Source organism: Cnephaeus nilssonii (genome assembly GCF_951640355.1).
Source record: "Cnephaeus nilssonii genome assembly, chromosome: 13".
In the NCBI taxonomy this organism is placed as follows: domain Eukaryota; kingdom Metazoa; phylum Chordata; class Mammalia; order Chiroptera; family Vespertilionidae; genus Cnephaeus; species Cnephaeus nilssonii.
The window spans coordinates 51,678,954-51,696,247 of record NC_137084.1 but is presented as its reverse complement, the minus strand read 5'-3'; the positions used below and the strand labels follow the sequence as shown (position 1 = coordinate 51,696,247).

Here is a 17,294-nt window from a genome sequence, read left to right as displayed (position 1 = left end):
AAATTGTGGCCTCCTGGTTCATAGGTCGACACTCAACCACTGAGCACACCAGCCAGGCATCTTCTACATTTTTATTGTTCTTTCTCCTCTCTGCCCCCACCCATCCTAAGACATAGCACAGTATCAGGTACATGCTAGGGACTCAGTTAATATTTGTTTATTAAAGGATGAATATGTTTTACATCTGTGTATTCTTTTCTCTGAATCAGAGCTTGCTCATATCAAAATTCATCCCTGAGCCTATTGCAGTGAACTGTGGGAAATCAGGCTGAGAGAGTCTGTCCAATAAAGTCAACTCTGGCCAAGAGAGATGGAGTGCATGTCTCTTGTGATTAACCTGTACATGTCTCAGACAAGTACACACCCATACTCTTCGGGATGCTCATACTTCACCCGTTTCCTCAGTGACACTCAGATGAAGGATGAGGGCAGGAAAACTCAGAGGGTGGAAAGCTGGTGCTGAGGAAGAGAGCTCCACATAGGTAGCTCAGGACTAAAAGGAAGCCAGAGCTAACTGCAGTTAAGTCAAGGGTATTTGAGGCTTCATCTAGAACCCAAAACAACAGCTCACCCTGAGCCAAGCAACTTGCTAGGACTTTTTAGGCAAACAGTACCTGGAAGGTGATAAGCCCTTTATATCAAGAGTATCTGATCAGAGTTCTCGGCATCCAAGCCACATCCAGCCAGCTAAAGCCCTAGACTCCCACATCTCATTCTCATCTTGACTCCTCACTTCTCTATTCTTTTTTTACGTTATCGTCTGTCTCTAGGTCTAGGTTTTACATGTGTGTATTTTGGTTGACCCTTCAGGACCAAAAACCAAATAAGACTTTTCCAATGTGACTCTTGGCCCCTCTCTTAGACATGGTTTTATAGGATAAGCAGTGTATCAGAATGGAAACAGCAAAGGCTCGGAGTTACCAGATTTGGACTTCAATCCCACTCACAACTGAGTTCCTTGGGCATCTCAATCCCCCTGAGCCTCTGCTTCCTAAAGGGTTAAAGCAGATTTAATAATATCTACCCCACTGATAGTCTCTTCAGGCTACGATAACGAAATACCATAACTAGGTGTCTTATACACAACACACATTTATTTCTCACAGTTCTAGAGACTAGGAAGTTCAAGATCTAGGCCCCAGCATATCTGGTGAATGATGAGGGCCCCTTCCCAGTTCACAGTCTTCTTGCTGTGTCCTCACATGGTGGAAGAGCTAAGGAGCTCCCTGGGGTCTCTTTTGTGAGGGCACTAATACCAGTCATGAAGGCTCCACCCTCATGACGGAAGCACCTCCCAAAGGCCCCACCTCCAAATACCATCACATTGGACGTTAGATTTCAAAATGTGAAGTTTTTATTTGTGGGGGGACAACACATTCAGACCATAGCCAGGTAGTTTTGTGTATTAAATGAGATAAACAAGAGTAGTTATCACCATCACTCTTTCTCTATCTGCATTTGTTGCTCCTCCGATCTACAGGTAAATAGTCATGTCAACAAATACAGCCAATTATTTTATCCTTTTCTTCTGGGCACAGCAGTTAGTTCTCAAATGGGCATGTGCCCCAGGCATAGCAAATGAGGTCAGTGACTATGAGGTTTGAAAATGGAAGATGGGAGGTTAGGTCTTACTTTTCTTTGGAATCATAAGTTCTCAGAATAACGTAAGACTCTAAGAACAAACTGCACAGCCATCTTTACCATCACATAGAAAGACCCTGCCTGAGAATTAAGCCAACAGAGAAAATCTAAACCAACATATGCAGATATTGTGTCTTAATATGTCCGAACTTCAGCGGTACCTAAAGCTAGCTCTGCTCTTAGGTTCTCCGGTACATAAACTATAGTCTCTTTTTGGCTTATTTTAATTTGAATTGGATTTCATCACATGCATCGGAATATAGAACCTACATAGAAGGAGTGCATTCCCTGAAATTCAGTGGCCAGATTCCCAAGGTGAGCTGTAAGGAAAAGATGTCCAAGTCCCTACTTATTATTAATGTTCTCAGATCCAGTACCATCTGGCCTTTCTGAAAAACCATGTATTCTAAAATGTACTAAATCATGTGTTATATCAGAAATAGGAGGACAATACAAAGTTTTATCCTGAAGGATCACATAACAGTGCTCAGCTAACTGATAATAAAATCAGGTTATGTCCACAGAGTTATTTTTATAGCAGTCTGTGTACCTGTCTGGGTCTGGTCGGGGAAACACAAGCCACTCTAAGCATTTCAATAGGGGGCAATTACTATAGGCAATTGGTTAGATGCTGGAGAGTTGAAAGAGTAAAAAGGGAACTTTTGAGGTACTCAGAGATAGTAACCACATTAGATGCTACCGCTGCTAAGGTTGAGGAAACAAAGAGAAAGTCTGAGGTGTTTCATGAGGAAGCAAAACCTGGCGGCTACCGATACCACTGAGGCCAGCGATGGGAGTTCCAAAAGAAGCTGGAGGCTAGAACCAACTACTATCACTGGGGCAAAGGGCTCCGGCTGGGATGACAGTGACCAGAGCTCAAAGCAAACAGAAAGATGAAGATCACGTCTGCCCTCTCTTGCTTCCAATCTCCCTCTCGGACCTCCCATTGGCAGAACCTAGTAAGGTGCCACCTGGCAAAGGAGGAAAACGTTATGCAGAGATCCAGCACCAGCATCACAAGCAGAGTATAGAAAGTTGGATTTGGAGCTGAGTGACAACATTTTAATAACCAACACAGCTTGCTTTGGAATCATATTTCCAACTCGATTTGTCTCCCCTCTCAACAGGTTCCCAGACAATTCTCTTGTCAAAGAAATCTTCCCAGATCCATTTGATTGTCAAAGGTAGCACTCAATCCCTAAAAGTTTCTGTTTGTTTTCTTTTTTAAGGGTTAAGTACATCTTTGCAAGACATTTCTCAAATAGAATTCCAAATAGAGAGCCTGGGCTTGCTTAGCCTCACACAATCTTAGAATATTCATGAGTGTTCCAGGATCTCTTCTCCAGGGACTACCCAAGCAACCATAGTAAGGTAGAGAGCAAGAGAATACAAATCAATCTAAGGAAAACTGCTATGGCTACTTGCTCTGTGCAAGAGAAGGATATAGGTTGTTTTGTTACCCACTCCTAAAAACTTTACATGACCTTAGAAACCCTTTAAGTCCACCCTTCAATGATGTATGCAGTACTAATGCAATGATATATGGTACTAATTACAACCCATAGGTCCTTTCAAGCCAATTAATATGCATATTTTAATATTTTCATCTCTTTCCATTTATCCCATAATACACATTAATGTGACCTGAAGCCAAGGTCTCAAACTACTCTGCTTAACTTGGTTATTTGCCAGAGTACAGTGAATTCAGAGTACAGCCAAGTACAGTAGAATTGAAAATAAATGGGTTCCAACTGATCTCCTACAATTGGAGTTCTAAAATCCTATATAATAAAAGGGTAATATGCAAATAGACCGAATGGCAGAACAACCAAACAACCAATCAAAGCATAATATGCTAATGATATGCTAAGGCTGCTCAACTGCTCGCTATGACGTGCACTGACCACCAGGGGACAGACAGTCAACTGGTCGACCAGTCGCTATGACCACCAGGGGACAGATGCTCCAACCAGTAGGTTAGTTTGCTGCTGGGGTCTGGCTGATCAGGACTGAGCAAGATGGGCCAGACATGCCCCAGAGCCCTCCCACGGTCCCTCCCCGGCCCGATCGTGCACCGGTGGGGTCCCTCAGCCTGGCCTGTGCCTTCTCACAATCTGGGACCCCTCGGAGGATGTTGGAGAGCCGGTTTCAGCCCGATCCCGCAGTCCACTCCCCTTGGCTGGTGAGCGCTGCTGCAGTAGCGCCAGCCTCTTCTGATTGGGACTGATTAGGTGCAAGCCCACAGCAGGCACAGTGGGGCCAGGATGAGCGGGCGTGGCAATAGGAGCTGCAGATGGCATTGTACTGTGGGTTTCGGCCAGATCACTGCAGGCTATACAGAGGGACCCCACCCATGCACGAATTTGTGCACCAGGCCTCTGGTTTCATGATAAAATGCCTTGAAGTATGTTTCTTTTTTTATTCACTGTGCTGAGCACTCAGTGAATTCTTTATATCTGCAAACTTATATCCTTCAGTTTTAGAATTTTTATTTTCTCTCTTGAATAATTTTTTCTCTCTCCTTCTTGGTTCTGAATATATTTGCAAATAATATTCAGGATACTGATAGTCAATTAATCAGCTATCAGACTTCTTGACATATTCTCTAATTACATCTCTTTTTCCCTCTATATTCAATCTTTATCTGACAGTCTGGTTTCTAGTAGCTTAGTGGGAGTAAGATAGTTTGTGCCTCACTGTCAAATATGTAAACTTTCACTTAATTCTACTGTTTTCAATAAGATGTGTGTCTCCCACTGTTCCTGGTGTCTTGAGTGCAGAGCCTGTCTGATTCAATTTCTCCAAATAATAAACTCTTTCCCTTTGTCTACTGATATGTGAGAGGTGGTTGGCTGATTGCATAGGGTTCAGAAAGGAATCTAGTATTTTCCTTCTCCTCTACCTTGTGAGGCATCTGGTACTTCCAATTCCTCAGCCTTTCTGGAGTTCTGGAATTGAACTGGTTTCTTCTTGTCATCTCCTTCTGCAGGATTCCATAAATTGTCTAAATAATATAGTAAAGCAGTTAAGAGATCAGGACCTATAGCCATGGTTTGAATCTTGACCCCTCCACCTACTAGACATTTCACTACAGACAAATATTTAACATCTGTGTTTCAGTGTTTTTATTTATAAGTGGAGGTCATAATAGTGCCTACCTCTTAAGGTTTTTATGCCTAAAGGATGAAATGCTACCTTTAACACATTTAGAGAGGTGAAAGAGTTGTACATTAAAAACAAGAAAATATTGCTGAAATAAATCCAAGAAGACATCATGTGTTCATGAATTGGAAGACTCAATATTGTTAAGATGTGAATACTACCTAAAGCAGTGATGGCGAACCTATGACACGCGTGTCAGCACTGACATGCATAGTCATTTCTGATGACACGCGGCCGCTGAGGCGGCCGCATGCCGAGGATGAAACATTTGCTGCTCCTGAGGATGAAACATTTGCGAAATAATGTTTTTTCCTCAAAGTGACACACTACCCAAGTTATGCTCAGTTTTTTGGCGAAGTTTGACACACCAAGCTCAAAAGGTTGCCCATCACTGACCTAAAGCAATCTATAGATAAGTGTAATCCTTACCAAAATCCCTGTAGCATTTTTTCAATAAGTGGAAAATTCCATCCTAAAATTAATATGGAACCTCAAGGGACCCTGGAGAGCCAAAATGATCTTGAAAAAGAACAAAGTTAGATGTCTCATACTTTCTGATTTCAAAAGATATTACAAAGTTACAGTAATCAAAACACTGTGTTACTGGCATTAAGACAGACACATAGACCAACGGAATAGAATAAAGAGTCCAGAAATTTGAACAAGGGTGCCAAGACCATTCAACAATGGAAAGGTCACTCTTTTTCAATAAATGGTATTGGAATAACTGATATTTACATGCAAAAGAATGAAGTTAACTACAAATGAATCAAAGACCTAAATGTAAGACCCTAAAACTGTAAACCCTTAGAAGAAAACATAGGGGAGAACACCTAATGACATTTATTTGCCAAATACTGGCCTAGTGCACAGACTCATGCACAATGGAAGGAAATTAATTAGAATAAATATTTTCATATCTCTATTCGCCCTTTCTCTACAATAGAACTGTCAACCAAATTCACAATCAACAATAACAGATCGAAACACACACGTGTGATTGGTGCCAGTGAGAGCTTTATATGTATCACGCATGCACAAGTCAACATTTATTTTTAAACTAGAGGCCCGGTGCACAAAATTTGTGCACTTGGGGGGGGTGTCCCTCAGCCCAGCCTGCACCCTATCCAATCTGGGACCCCTCGGGGGATATCCAACTGCCAGTTTCGATCCCTTGGATTGGGCCTAAACTGGCAGTCAGATATCCCTTTCACAATCCTGGACTGCTGGCGCCTAAACACTCACCTGCCTGCCTATCTGATTGCCCCTAACAACTTCTGCCTGCCAGTCTGATCACCCCCTAACCACTCCCTGCCAGCCTGATCGACGCCTAACTGATCCCCTGCTGGCCCAATTGCCCCCAACTGCCCACCCCTGCTGGCCTGGTTGCCCCCAACTGCCCTCCCCTGCAGGCCTGACCCTTCCAACTGCCCTCCCCTGCAGGCCTGGTCATCCCCAATTGCCCTCCCCTGCAGGCCTGGTGATCCCCAACTGCACTCCCCTGCAGGCCCAATAGCCCCCAACTGCCTTCCCCTGCAGGCCCAGTCACCCCCAACTGCCCTCTTCTGTAGGCCTGGTTGCCCCCAACTTCCCTCCCCTGCCGGCCTGGTCGCCCCATCTGCCCTCCCCTGCCGGCCTGTTCCCCCCCCCACAACTGCCCTCTCCTGCAGGCCTGTTCCCCCCCCCCAACTGCCATCCCTCCCCTGCAGGCCTGGTCGCCCCCAACTGCCCTCCCCTGCAGGTCTGGTTGCCCCCAACTTCCCTCCCCTGCTGGCCTGGTCACCCCCAACTGCCCTCCCCTGCAGGCCTGATTTCTCACAACTGCCCTCCCTTGACGGCCACCTTATGGTGGTCATCTTGTGACCACATGGGGTCAGCCATCTTGTGCAAGGGTGTGATGGTCAATTTGCATATTACCTATTTATTATATAGGATTGCTATTGTGCATCATATGGACTGGCCGGTTGGTCTTTCAGACAGTCAGACAGACGTACAGTTGGTCACTTAGCCTTTTATATATATGTAGATGATTTTTTTGATATAACACAAAAAATATAAGCAACAAAAGTAAAATAAATAAATAAATTGGACTATATTAAATTAAAAACCTCTGTGCATCAAAGGACATAGTTGATAGAGTAAAAAAAGCAAGCCATGGAAAACACCTGTACTCACCGCCTCCCACAACCACATCAAAATTACAACTAAAATACAGAACAACCATCATCCAAAACCGCCTGAAAGCTGGCTTAATGGAAGTCCTACAACTAGAGAAGTAAAGAAGGAAGCACGTTGAGACTGGTAGGAGGGATGGAGGCACTAAATGGGCAGGTTCAGCACCCAAGTGAGCTGCTTTTTTAACCAGGAGGGAGATCGTGTCTGCAGAGGCCACCCATGAGGAGCAAGGGGTTCCAACCCCACACCAGATCCCCAGCCCAGACTCCCAGAGCTGGGAAGAGAAGTCCCCGTAATGACAGGCTATAAAAACTGGCGGAGATTGAGGCTCAGAGACACAGAGGCTGCTGGAAACTCAGGTGTTCCTTTTAAAGGGCCTGCACATGAACTGAACTTACAAGTTCCTGCTTCCTCTGAGCTCCAGCCAGGACAAGGCAGACACATGTGGGAGGAACTGGATTGTCTAGCATCAGGGCAGGAACTTGGGGGCAGCTTTCTCCCAGACAGGGCTACTTTCAGGGGTCATTGTTCCTGTGCCGGGACCTCCCCAGTTGCAGGGCTGACTGGCAGTCATAATGGAGTTTCCATCAGCATGGCCCACACTGTTTGCTCCACCCTGGTGATTCTCTGAGACGCCACCCCATCCAATTTGCAGCCCCACCCAACCTGTTTGTGGTGGCTTTTCCATATGAATGGCCTGTCCTGGCTCAGGCTTCAGACTTCGTTAAAATCTCTCAAACAAGCTGTAGCTGGGTTAGCATGCCCCAAATATATCAACAAAAGGCCCAAGACCTTGCACTAGCACCATCCTGCCTTGCTTCCAGCTGGGCCTCGCCTGGGCACCTCCAAACCCAATACAAATAGCTAGCTCCTGCAGGGTGGTCCCAGGCAGTGGCTGACTTTGTACCTCCCTGGAGGCCCTAGAGCCAGTGCACCCCGCAGACAGCTTCAGATCATAGCAGAATACAACACTACACATCCATAAGTGTGTGGGAAACTGCCTATTGTCTTCACTAGCAGAGAGGTGTGGAAAAGGATCCCGGAATGCTGGTGACCCTTGAGCTCTGGCTGTACACCCACTGTTTAGTCCAGACAATGGTAGCTAAAGCAACTTCCCTACAAGACAGTCATGTAAATCCTTACTGATAAGATACTCTGTCTATTACTGGAAATTGCCTGCCTAAGGGCTATAGGTGTATCCCAAATTGAATAAAAGGTTGGCAAGGCCGAAGCCCAAGAGGAATCCTTCCTCTTGAGTTGGGCTCCTGCCTGGTCCCCCAATATTTCCAAATTATTATTTCTTGTCTCGTCTCTTTCATTTGCGTGCGGCCCCTCTTCCAGAGCCCGAACCCTGAACCACGTGGGACATGGGTCCTTCACAAAGTGACACACTTAAGAGGCAGACTCAGTGAGCACCAAAGCCCCACTGAAGCAAGTCCTGCTCCATAAGGGTGTTTCTGGCACAGCAGCTCTCTTGCAGCTGGTCCTCACAGCCAATTGGCCTGGAGATCAATTCCTCCCAGAGATGCCAACAGCAACCAAGGCTCAACTACAAGACTGTGCACTCAGCCCACACAGGGTGCACCTAGAGTGCCCAGCTCAAGGGACTGGGGAGGCTGAGCCATTGGGGCCTATAAGACACCCACTACACAAGGCCACTCTACCAACTCCAGGAGCTCTACCCAATACATAGAAACAAACACAAAGAAGCAGCCAAAATGCAGAGACAAAGAGACATGCCACAAATGAAAGAAATGGAAGCAAGCAAACTTTTGGATACAGAGTTCAAAACCATGGTTATAAGGTTACTCAAGGACCTTCATGAGACTTTCAAGGATCTTAGTGAGAATGTCAAAGACATGAAAAAGGACCAGTCAGAAATTAAGCATACACTAACTGTAATAAATAATAATTTACAGGGATTCAATAGTAGAGTAGAGGAGTCCAAGAATCAAATTAACGATTTGGAATATTGAGGAAGCAAAAAACACCCAATCAGAAGAGCAAGAAGAAAAAATAATCCCAAAATATGAAGCCTCTGGGATAACTTCAAGCGTACCAACATTTGCATTATGGGGGTGCCAGAAGGAGATGAGAGAAAGCAAGATACTGAAAACCTGTTTGAAGAAATAATGACAGAAAACTTCCTCTACCTGGTGAAAGAAATAGACTTACAAATTCAACAAGCACAGAGAGTCCAAAACAAGAGGAACTCAAAGAGGCCCACACCAAGACACATCATAATTAAAATGCCAAGGGTTAAAGACAAAGAGAGAATCTTAAAAGCAGAAAGAGAAAAGCAGTTACCTACAAGGGAGCACCCATATGACATATGACTGTCAGCTGATTTCTCAACAGAAACTTTGCAGGCCAGAAGGGAGTGGCAAGAATTATTCAAAGTACTGAAGAGCAAGGACCTACAACCAAGATTACTCTACCCAGCAAAGCTCTCATTTAGACTTGAAGGTCAGATAAAGAGCTTCACAAACAAGAAAAAACTACAGGAATTCATCACCATCAAACCAGTGTTACATGAAATGTTAAAGGATATTCTTTAAGGAGAGGAAGAAGAAGGAGAAGGAGGAGGAGGAGAAAGAGGAAATAAAGGAGGAGGAGGAGATATAAAATATGAACAATAAAATGGCAACAAATACATATCTATCAACAACTGAATCTAAAAATCAAAATAAACAAGAAATCTAATGAACAAAATAAACTAGTGAATAAAACAGAATCAGAGACATGGAAGCATGGAACAGACTGGTGAATCTCTGAGGGAAGGAGGGTGGGGTAACCAAAGATCTTACATACAGACACAGACAGTAGAGTGGTGAAGCCCTGGGGTGGGGTGGAAACCAGATACGGGGGCAAAGGGGGGATAAAGGGAGACATCTGTAATACTCTCAACAATAAAGGTGTGGTTTTTTTAATTATAATAGGCAAACTAAAAAAAAAAAAAAAACAGCCCATGGAATGGGAGAAAATATTTGCAAATCATATATATGGTAAGTGGTTAATATCCAGAATATATAATGAATTCCTACAACTCACAATAACATGATTAAGAAATGGGGGAAAGGACAAGCAGGCGGCTGGCATGGCTCAGTGGTTGAGCATTGACCTATGAACCAGGAGGTCATAGTTTAATTCCTGGTCAGGGTACATGCCTGGGTTGCAGGCTCGATCCCTGGTAGGGAGCATGCAGGAGGCAGCAGATCAATGATTCCCTCTTATCACTGATGTTTCTATCTCTTTCACCCTCTCCTTTCCTCTCTGAAATCAATAAAAATATATTTTAAAAATAAAAATAAAGAATGGGGGAAAGGCCTAAATAGACATTTCTCCAAAGAAGATATACAAATGTCCTTTCCCCATCTGGCTTCCGTCCCAGAGAGACAACTCTACCTCCCCAGTTATCTCTAGTGAGAAAGAAATCAAACAGAAACTTTCTCTTTGGGTCATTATCAGTACCTTAAAAAGACTGTCTTGCTTTCCATGAAAACACTTGACCACTTTCTATAAACCTCAGTTAACCATCCCATCTACCTTAGGGCTCTTGAATATAAAATGAGGCACCCTGGGTGAGAAAAAAATCTTTACTTTCCCAGATGGGGTTGAAAGTCCAGGACAGCCTGCAGGCCTCACAGACTGAGTGACATCCAATGGCTGCTCCCTTCCTACTGTTTAAATCACAGCCCGGAGAGACTGATCTTCCCGCTCCCCAGGTGTTTGGTGCTAAATCACAGTCCCTTAGAAAATCAACCCTCTGAGAGGCATTAATCATTTCTCTACTCGTGGATAAAATGTTTTCTCTACTCATCCTGGGCAGGAAGCTCTCTCAAAAATGATCTGTATTCTAAGGTGACTCCTTCCAATCTTCCCCTCTCATGGAAACATCTTTCCATCCAGGGTTCCAGCCTGCAACCTGGGCACTTCTCCTCGGGATTTATTCTGGTATTCAGACATCTCAGAAGTCATGTCATTCACCGCCAACTTTGCATTTAGAAAGAAAACTGAGGCTCAGAGAGGGGGTAGGGCATGACCAAGAGGCAGAGCTGTCAGGGCCTGGCTCAAGTCTGGATTCCTGTCCAGCTGCCTGTCCCACCAAAGGGCAACCATGTGTTTTCAAGACCACAGAGAGTCTTAAGAAACAAAGCTTTAAGGCTCTCCTTCTTTTGTGCTATGTGAGCCTGACCAGGTTACTTACCTTGCTCTTCAAGATGTGGTCCCCAGACCAGCAGCCTTGGCAATACCAGGGAAATGCAGAATCTCAAGCCCTATGTCAGACCTACTGGATTAGAATCTGGTTTGAAAGAGATCCCCAGATGATATGTACATTAAAGTTTGAGGAACACTGACTTAAATTATCCAAGTCTCAATACCTTCATCTGTTAAGTGGGATGATAGTAACTACACCTCATGAGATTGCTCCAAAAAGTAACAATAAGGTATCTTGCAAGTTAAAAGATGCCTTGATTTGAGAGCTCCGAGATTCTCTTCAAGGAGCTTTCGAGCTCAGCCATCTGGCAGAACTAAAATAAATGAAATCTCCATACACTGCTTCAATTGAATACATATATCTTATAACTTATGGTAATGATTACAGCAGGAGCTAGAGGATAATTCAAATTAAGGAATAACATATTTAGTTGTTTGCTCTTGGGTGAGGCTGCCTGGGTTTGCTCATTTCCTAGAGAGGCAAACTTGAGAGAGTCATTTATCTTCATTAACCCCAGTTTTTGCATCTGTAAAGTGAAGATAATAATGCATCATGTGATGATGAGAATTCAGTGAGATAATCCATGGGAAGCACTTAGCACAGAGCCTGGCCCATGGAACCTTTGCAGAAAAGCTCAGCCCCCATCACCCTCCTCAGCATCTCTGTTATCTTCATTCATGACACGTCCTCCCTTATGTCACTCACTCGCCGTGACTTGGGAAGGTCTCAGCACAAATGCTCCTAATGAGAGACAGGACGGGAGCCTCTCCTTCGACGTGAATAATAATTGAAACCTCCGTTTCCCTTTCATGAAGGTCATCTTATCAGGGGCAAGAAAGCAGCGTTCTCACCTTGCCCTTCACACAGGATCTTATTGGGGAAAATTTGTTCAACCCCGTTAGACTCAAAGTCCATCATCTTTGAATGGGGAGAGGTGTAGTATGTTCACTCCCTCGAGAGTTGGGATAAAGAAAGGGGCAGCTCGTGAACTGCAAGCACCCTGCAGTAACAATCGAGAGCTCTGTCTCCAAGCAACAGAAAACACAGGCAGTAATTACAGGCTCTTGCCTTTTTTGTGCTTGACACTTTTCTAAGCACATCAGCAACCATGCCATGAGGAGGGGAGAGCAGGAACTCTGATGTCTCATACGAGGCTCAGAAAAGCTAAATGATTTTTCCCAAGTCACAAAGCTAGTCACCAGGCGGAATCAAGACGGGGTATTTCTCCCAGGCTTTCTCTCACATGCATTGGGAAAGAAATCTCAGAATGGATCATACCCTAAGCTCTCTTTAGAAATTCTCTGATTGTTAGTTGATTCTTTAATGGGAATGAGCTGAGAGTCAGCTGAGAACAAGAATGGTACACAAACCCACCATCATGAGAAAGGAAGCCGGCCGGGGGTGGGGTTGGATGGAGAAAAGGGGAGGAGAGGTGCTTTTCTAGACAAACATCTCAAACTCCATAGTTTTACTGAAGATGAGATCTGACCAAACCAACCCATTTGCAAGCTCTTTTGGTTCCGGTCCTAGACCAGGTCCCTGGGGGCAGGGACTTATATCTGCAATGGCCAGCACTGTGCTGGGCACAGAGTAAATTCTCATACAGTTTTGCTGAATGAACGAATGGATGATTATGTGTCCATACTAACTCCCGGTTTTGTCTTTCACGTAGTCATTGCCCTCGCCTTCAGTTTTCTCCCTACTTCCTCTCGGATCTCTCCAGCTGGGCCCAGTGTCTGGGCTCCTAATCAAGAAGGGAATTAGCCCAGTGAAGGCCTCGCCTTGGCCCAGCACAGAGTGCAAGCAGCTCTGGCCCTAGGACAGCAGTTTGCAGTTGAACCAAGCTAAGCAGGTTTATTGCTCATTCCTCTCAGACACAGCAGATTTGACATTTCTCCCAGCAGAGGGATTTCTTGTTGCAAAACGAAATGGAATCAATACAGTTTTATTAACCATCCAGTGTAATAAATTTGCTCCAGATGACAACCTCTACGCCTGATTCTTACCAATCCAGCCTGAGTCTGAGATACAAAAGGAATATTCACTCCTCCAACCCCCACCCCCACCCTCCAGCCCCGATCCTGAGCACCACCTCCCCAAACCCATCCTTTGTCACCTCTGCCTGAACTTCCGCACGGTCTCTTAATCATTCTCCGGGGCTCCAGGCTGTCTCCCCTCCAGCCTTTCTCCTCCTGATCTGAACACTTCCCCCTTCCTGTGGCATTCAAGGTCCTTCACAATGTGGCCCCCCACCTCCTGACTGATTTCTCACCACTCCTCCCAATCATCCTACAGGTCACAGGAACCATTCCCCAGACAGCCCACGAACTTCCTCATCTCTCATGCCTAGCATGCCCTTCTCTACTCCTTTATCAGAACTCCTACTCATTTTTCAAGGCCCACTTACTCTGGGAGGCCTTCTCTAAAGGCCCCGGAAAGCAGTTACTCCCTCCTCCATGCTTTCTCAATATTATTTTATTTATTGCCTGATACCTAGGACATTATCTTTTAATTTTAATTTACTTGTCTCTTCGCCCACTTGTAAACGTCTCTAAGATGGGTATGGAGTGTTGTTCAACCTTTAGACATCCTTGAATACCCCATGCCTGCCACAGTATCTGAACCAGGCACACAAAAGCATGTTGACCTGCACCAAAAAAGCTAATAGGATTGTCCAAATCTCTGGAGAACTCAGGAGCTCTTGTTTCAGGCAATTCACATGTTGCAACTGGTCAGAGCCATTCAAAGGTAAGGAACACCCTCATAAAAATATCCAAATGAGTGAAACTTTTTAGAGTGCAATATAGCAATATATTTCAACGTTTTCAATGAGCAGACTCTTAGACCTGGCCATTCTACTTCTAGGAATTCTTCCTATAAACATTCTTACATACATGTACTGAGAAATATTAACAGGAATGTTCGAGTGCAGCTTTGTTTATAATAGCAAAAAAACAAAGTACTCATTAATGGGAACACTAGTTAAAAGGAAAATGTTTTACCTATCCCATGTAATAATACTCAGCTACTAATAAAAATGAAAAGGCCTAGATGAGCTAACCTGAAAAGCTGTCTAAGATACAACGATAAGTGAGAAAAGCACGTTGCAGCACAATGGAAAGGCAATGAGCCAACTATTGACAGTGGTCACCTTTAGGACACGATATTAAAGAATCATTTCATTCTCACCCTAGCCAGTTTGGCTCTGTTGGCCCGCAGACTGAAGGGTCCCAGGTTTGATTCCAGTCAAGGGCACATGCCCAGGTTGCGGGCTCAATCCCTAGTAGGGAGCATGCAGGAGGCAGCTGATCAATGATTCTCTCTCTTCATTGATGTTTCTATCTCTCTCTCTCCCTCTCCCTTTCTCTCTGAAATCAATAAAAATACATTTTTTAAAAAGGGAATAATCTCATTCTCAACTCTACAGATTCCCATACTTTTATGTCCAGGCAAGCAATCCTATATAATAAAAGCCTAATATGCAATTGTTCCCTTGACTGGGAGTTTAACCAGGAGTTCAACCGCTTGCTATGATGTGCGCTGACCACCAGGGGGCGGACCATGGCAGGCGTTGGCAACGCAGAGCTGACAGGGGGCAGCAGTGGAGGCACTGCCGGCCCTGATGGACCTTGACAAGAGCAGGACCACTGCGGGATGGTGGAGGTGAGTGGGCGGCGCCAGGCCAAGGCGGGTGCGAGCAGGGCCTGATTGCCCTGCCAAATGCCCCACAGATGGCAACGGGCAGTGGTGGCGGGGGGCGGGGGGGGGGGGGGGGGGCCAGGGCCACCGCCCGGCTCCCAGGTGCTGAGGGAGCCAGGCGGGGGCCCGATAACTCAGGCGGAGGGGGGCACGCAGGGGCCCGAAGGCCCAGGTGCTGCCTACGGCCTAGAGGTGACCAGGGACCTGCCCTGCCACACCAGATACTCACACTTTGATCGCTGGCCAGGCCTAGGGACCGCACCCTGCATGAATTTCGTGCACTGGGCCTCTAGCTCATTAATAATTCAATACATGCTTTTTTTTTTTTTTTTTTTTTTTTTTTTAGGCAGAAGCCCCACCCCCAGCTTCCCAACAGGATGCTTTGGAAGATGAGCCCGAAGCTATGCACAGGCTAGAAAGGCCAGAACCTGCTTCTCTGCAGGTGCTCCATGAAGGGGCACAGCTCTTCCTGCTGCTCCCTCCCAATCACACCCCCTTCTGGTGCTGCTGGAGGCGGGGGCAGCAGGGGGATTGCAATGAACAGCAAGGGAGGGAGGCAGGTAAGTGAAAGAACTGTGACATCAAAAGCTGCCTCTGCCTCTCTCTTTACCCCTCAAGGCTGTCTCACGGAGACCAGAATGAGCAAGGAAATGAACTACAGGTACATCAATCAACTGCAGAAACAGCCCTCCACCTGCACTTCCAGTGGCACTCCTGGTCCTGGGCAGGGTCTCCCACAGCAGGGAATTCTGCAGACACCAAGGCTGGCCCACCGGGCACTGGCTGCAGAGGAAGATGGGGACACAGCTCCTTGGGAAGAAAAGGACAGAAACAGGTGAATGAATTCCATGAATTGGTAAATTGCTAACCTAACCTTTGTCTTTGGATGAATGTCCTGTGTCTCTGCTTTAAGTGGTGGAAAGGGCCCGGGGTGAGGCTGCTGCCAGCTCTCTTCTCATTAAATGACAGGCCCTAGGTCTTACCTCAGCAATATCCCAGAAGCCTGAGAAAGGACATTGCGGCAAATGAGCCTCGTCCTCCCTCCCGCTGTGTACGCTTTAGGGAATGAGCTGGGCTGGGAGGGCCTGAAATAAGCATACATGGTAAATAGAAATAATCCTAGTAATGCCATGTTATTAGTTCTAATAATGCCATTATTATTATTATTAGCTATATAATGGGTCAATAAATATTACATTTTTACTCTAAGCACTTTTTATGATATGTATAATCTCACTTTAAAATAATCCTATGGTAAATTATTATCCCCATTTTACAAATTATTTAATCCTGAATTAAATAATTTTCATGTCATTATCCAGTAAGTAGCCACACTGGGACTGGTTTAGTCCCATTCTTAACCATTACACTACAGTGGTTGGTACAGAAGAATCTTGGCATTCATGAGAGATACACCATGATGAGGCCAAAATATTCAACCAAGCACAAATATTTAACTCCCTGTTAAAATCCTAAAAAAATTCAGGAAAGATATTTTGAAAAAAAATAGTAAACCAATTAACATGAGAGGCAGAATAGTACATTGGTTAAGCACACAGCCACTGGAGCCAGGCTACCTCAGATCAAATCTCACCTCTGCTATCTACCAGCTGTGTGACCGTGGACAAATTACTGAACCTCTCTGTGCCTCAGTTTCCTCATTTTTAAAATGGGTTGTTTTGGGGATTAAAAGAGTTAATATAGTTAAGTGTATTAGTTCCCTATTGCTGTAACAAACTACCACCAACTTAATGACTTAAAGCAACACACATTTATTATCTTATAGTCCTGGAGGTCAGAAGTCCAAAATGGGTCCCAAAAGAACTCAAACTGGGCTAAAGTTCCTCCTGGAGCGTCTAGGGGAGCATTCATTCTCTTGCCCTTTCCAGTTCCCAGAGGCCACCCACATTTCCTGGCTCATAGTCCACGTCATCTTCAAAGCCAGAATTGCATCACTTCAATCTCTGCTTTCACGGTCACATCCCTTTGACGCTAATGCTCCCTCTTCCCTCTGTCCCTTATGAGAAAAGGGCCCACTTGGATAATCCAGGTCTCCTCGTCTCAAGACCCTCATTTAATCACATCTGCAAAGCCCCTTTTTGCCATGTAAATAACATATTATCAGGTTCTGGGGATTAGGATATGGATATTTGGGGGAGGGGGACATTATTCTACCTATCACAGTAAGGCTAAACAGGTAGGTAAGTAGATAGATAATAGCTAGATGATGACAGATAGATAGATAGATAGATAGATAGATAGATAGATAGATAGATAATAGATTGATAGAAGATGATAGATGATAGATAGATAGATAGATAGATAATAGATTGATAGAAGATGATAGATGATAGATAGATAGATAACAGATTGATAGAAGATGATAGATAGATGATAG

At 44.9% G+C, this 17,294-nt stretch overlaps 1 protein-coding gene across 2 annotated transcripts in view; it reads right to left on the bottom strand.

The window, feature by feature from the left end:
- Positions 1–15,590: 15,590 nt before the first annotated feature.
- The window catches only part of ANKRD42 (ankyrin repeat domain 42), a 98,983-nt gene continuing 97,279 nt past the window's right edge, over positions 15,591–17,294 (bottom strand). For both annotated transcript variants that reach the window (XM_079787313.1, XM_079787316.1), the window contains 2 exons: positions 15,880–15,981; positions 15,591–15,706 (listed from right to left, as the gene is read on the bottom strand). The gene's annotated coding sequence lies outside the window, so the exon portion shown is untranslated. The remainder of the gene's footprint in view (positions 15,707–15,879; positions 15,982–17,294) is intronic.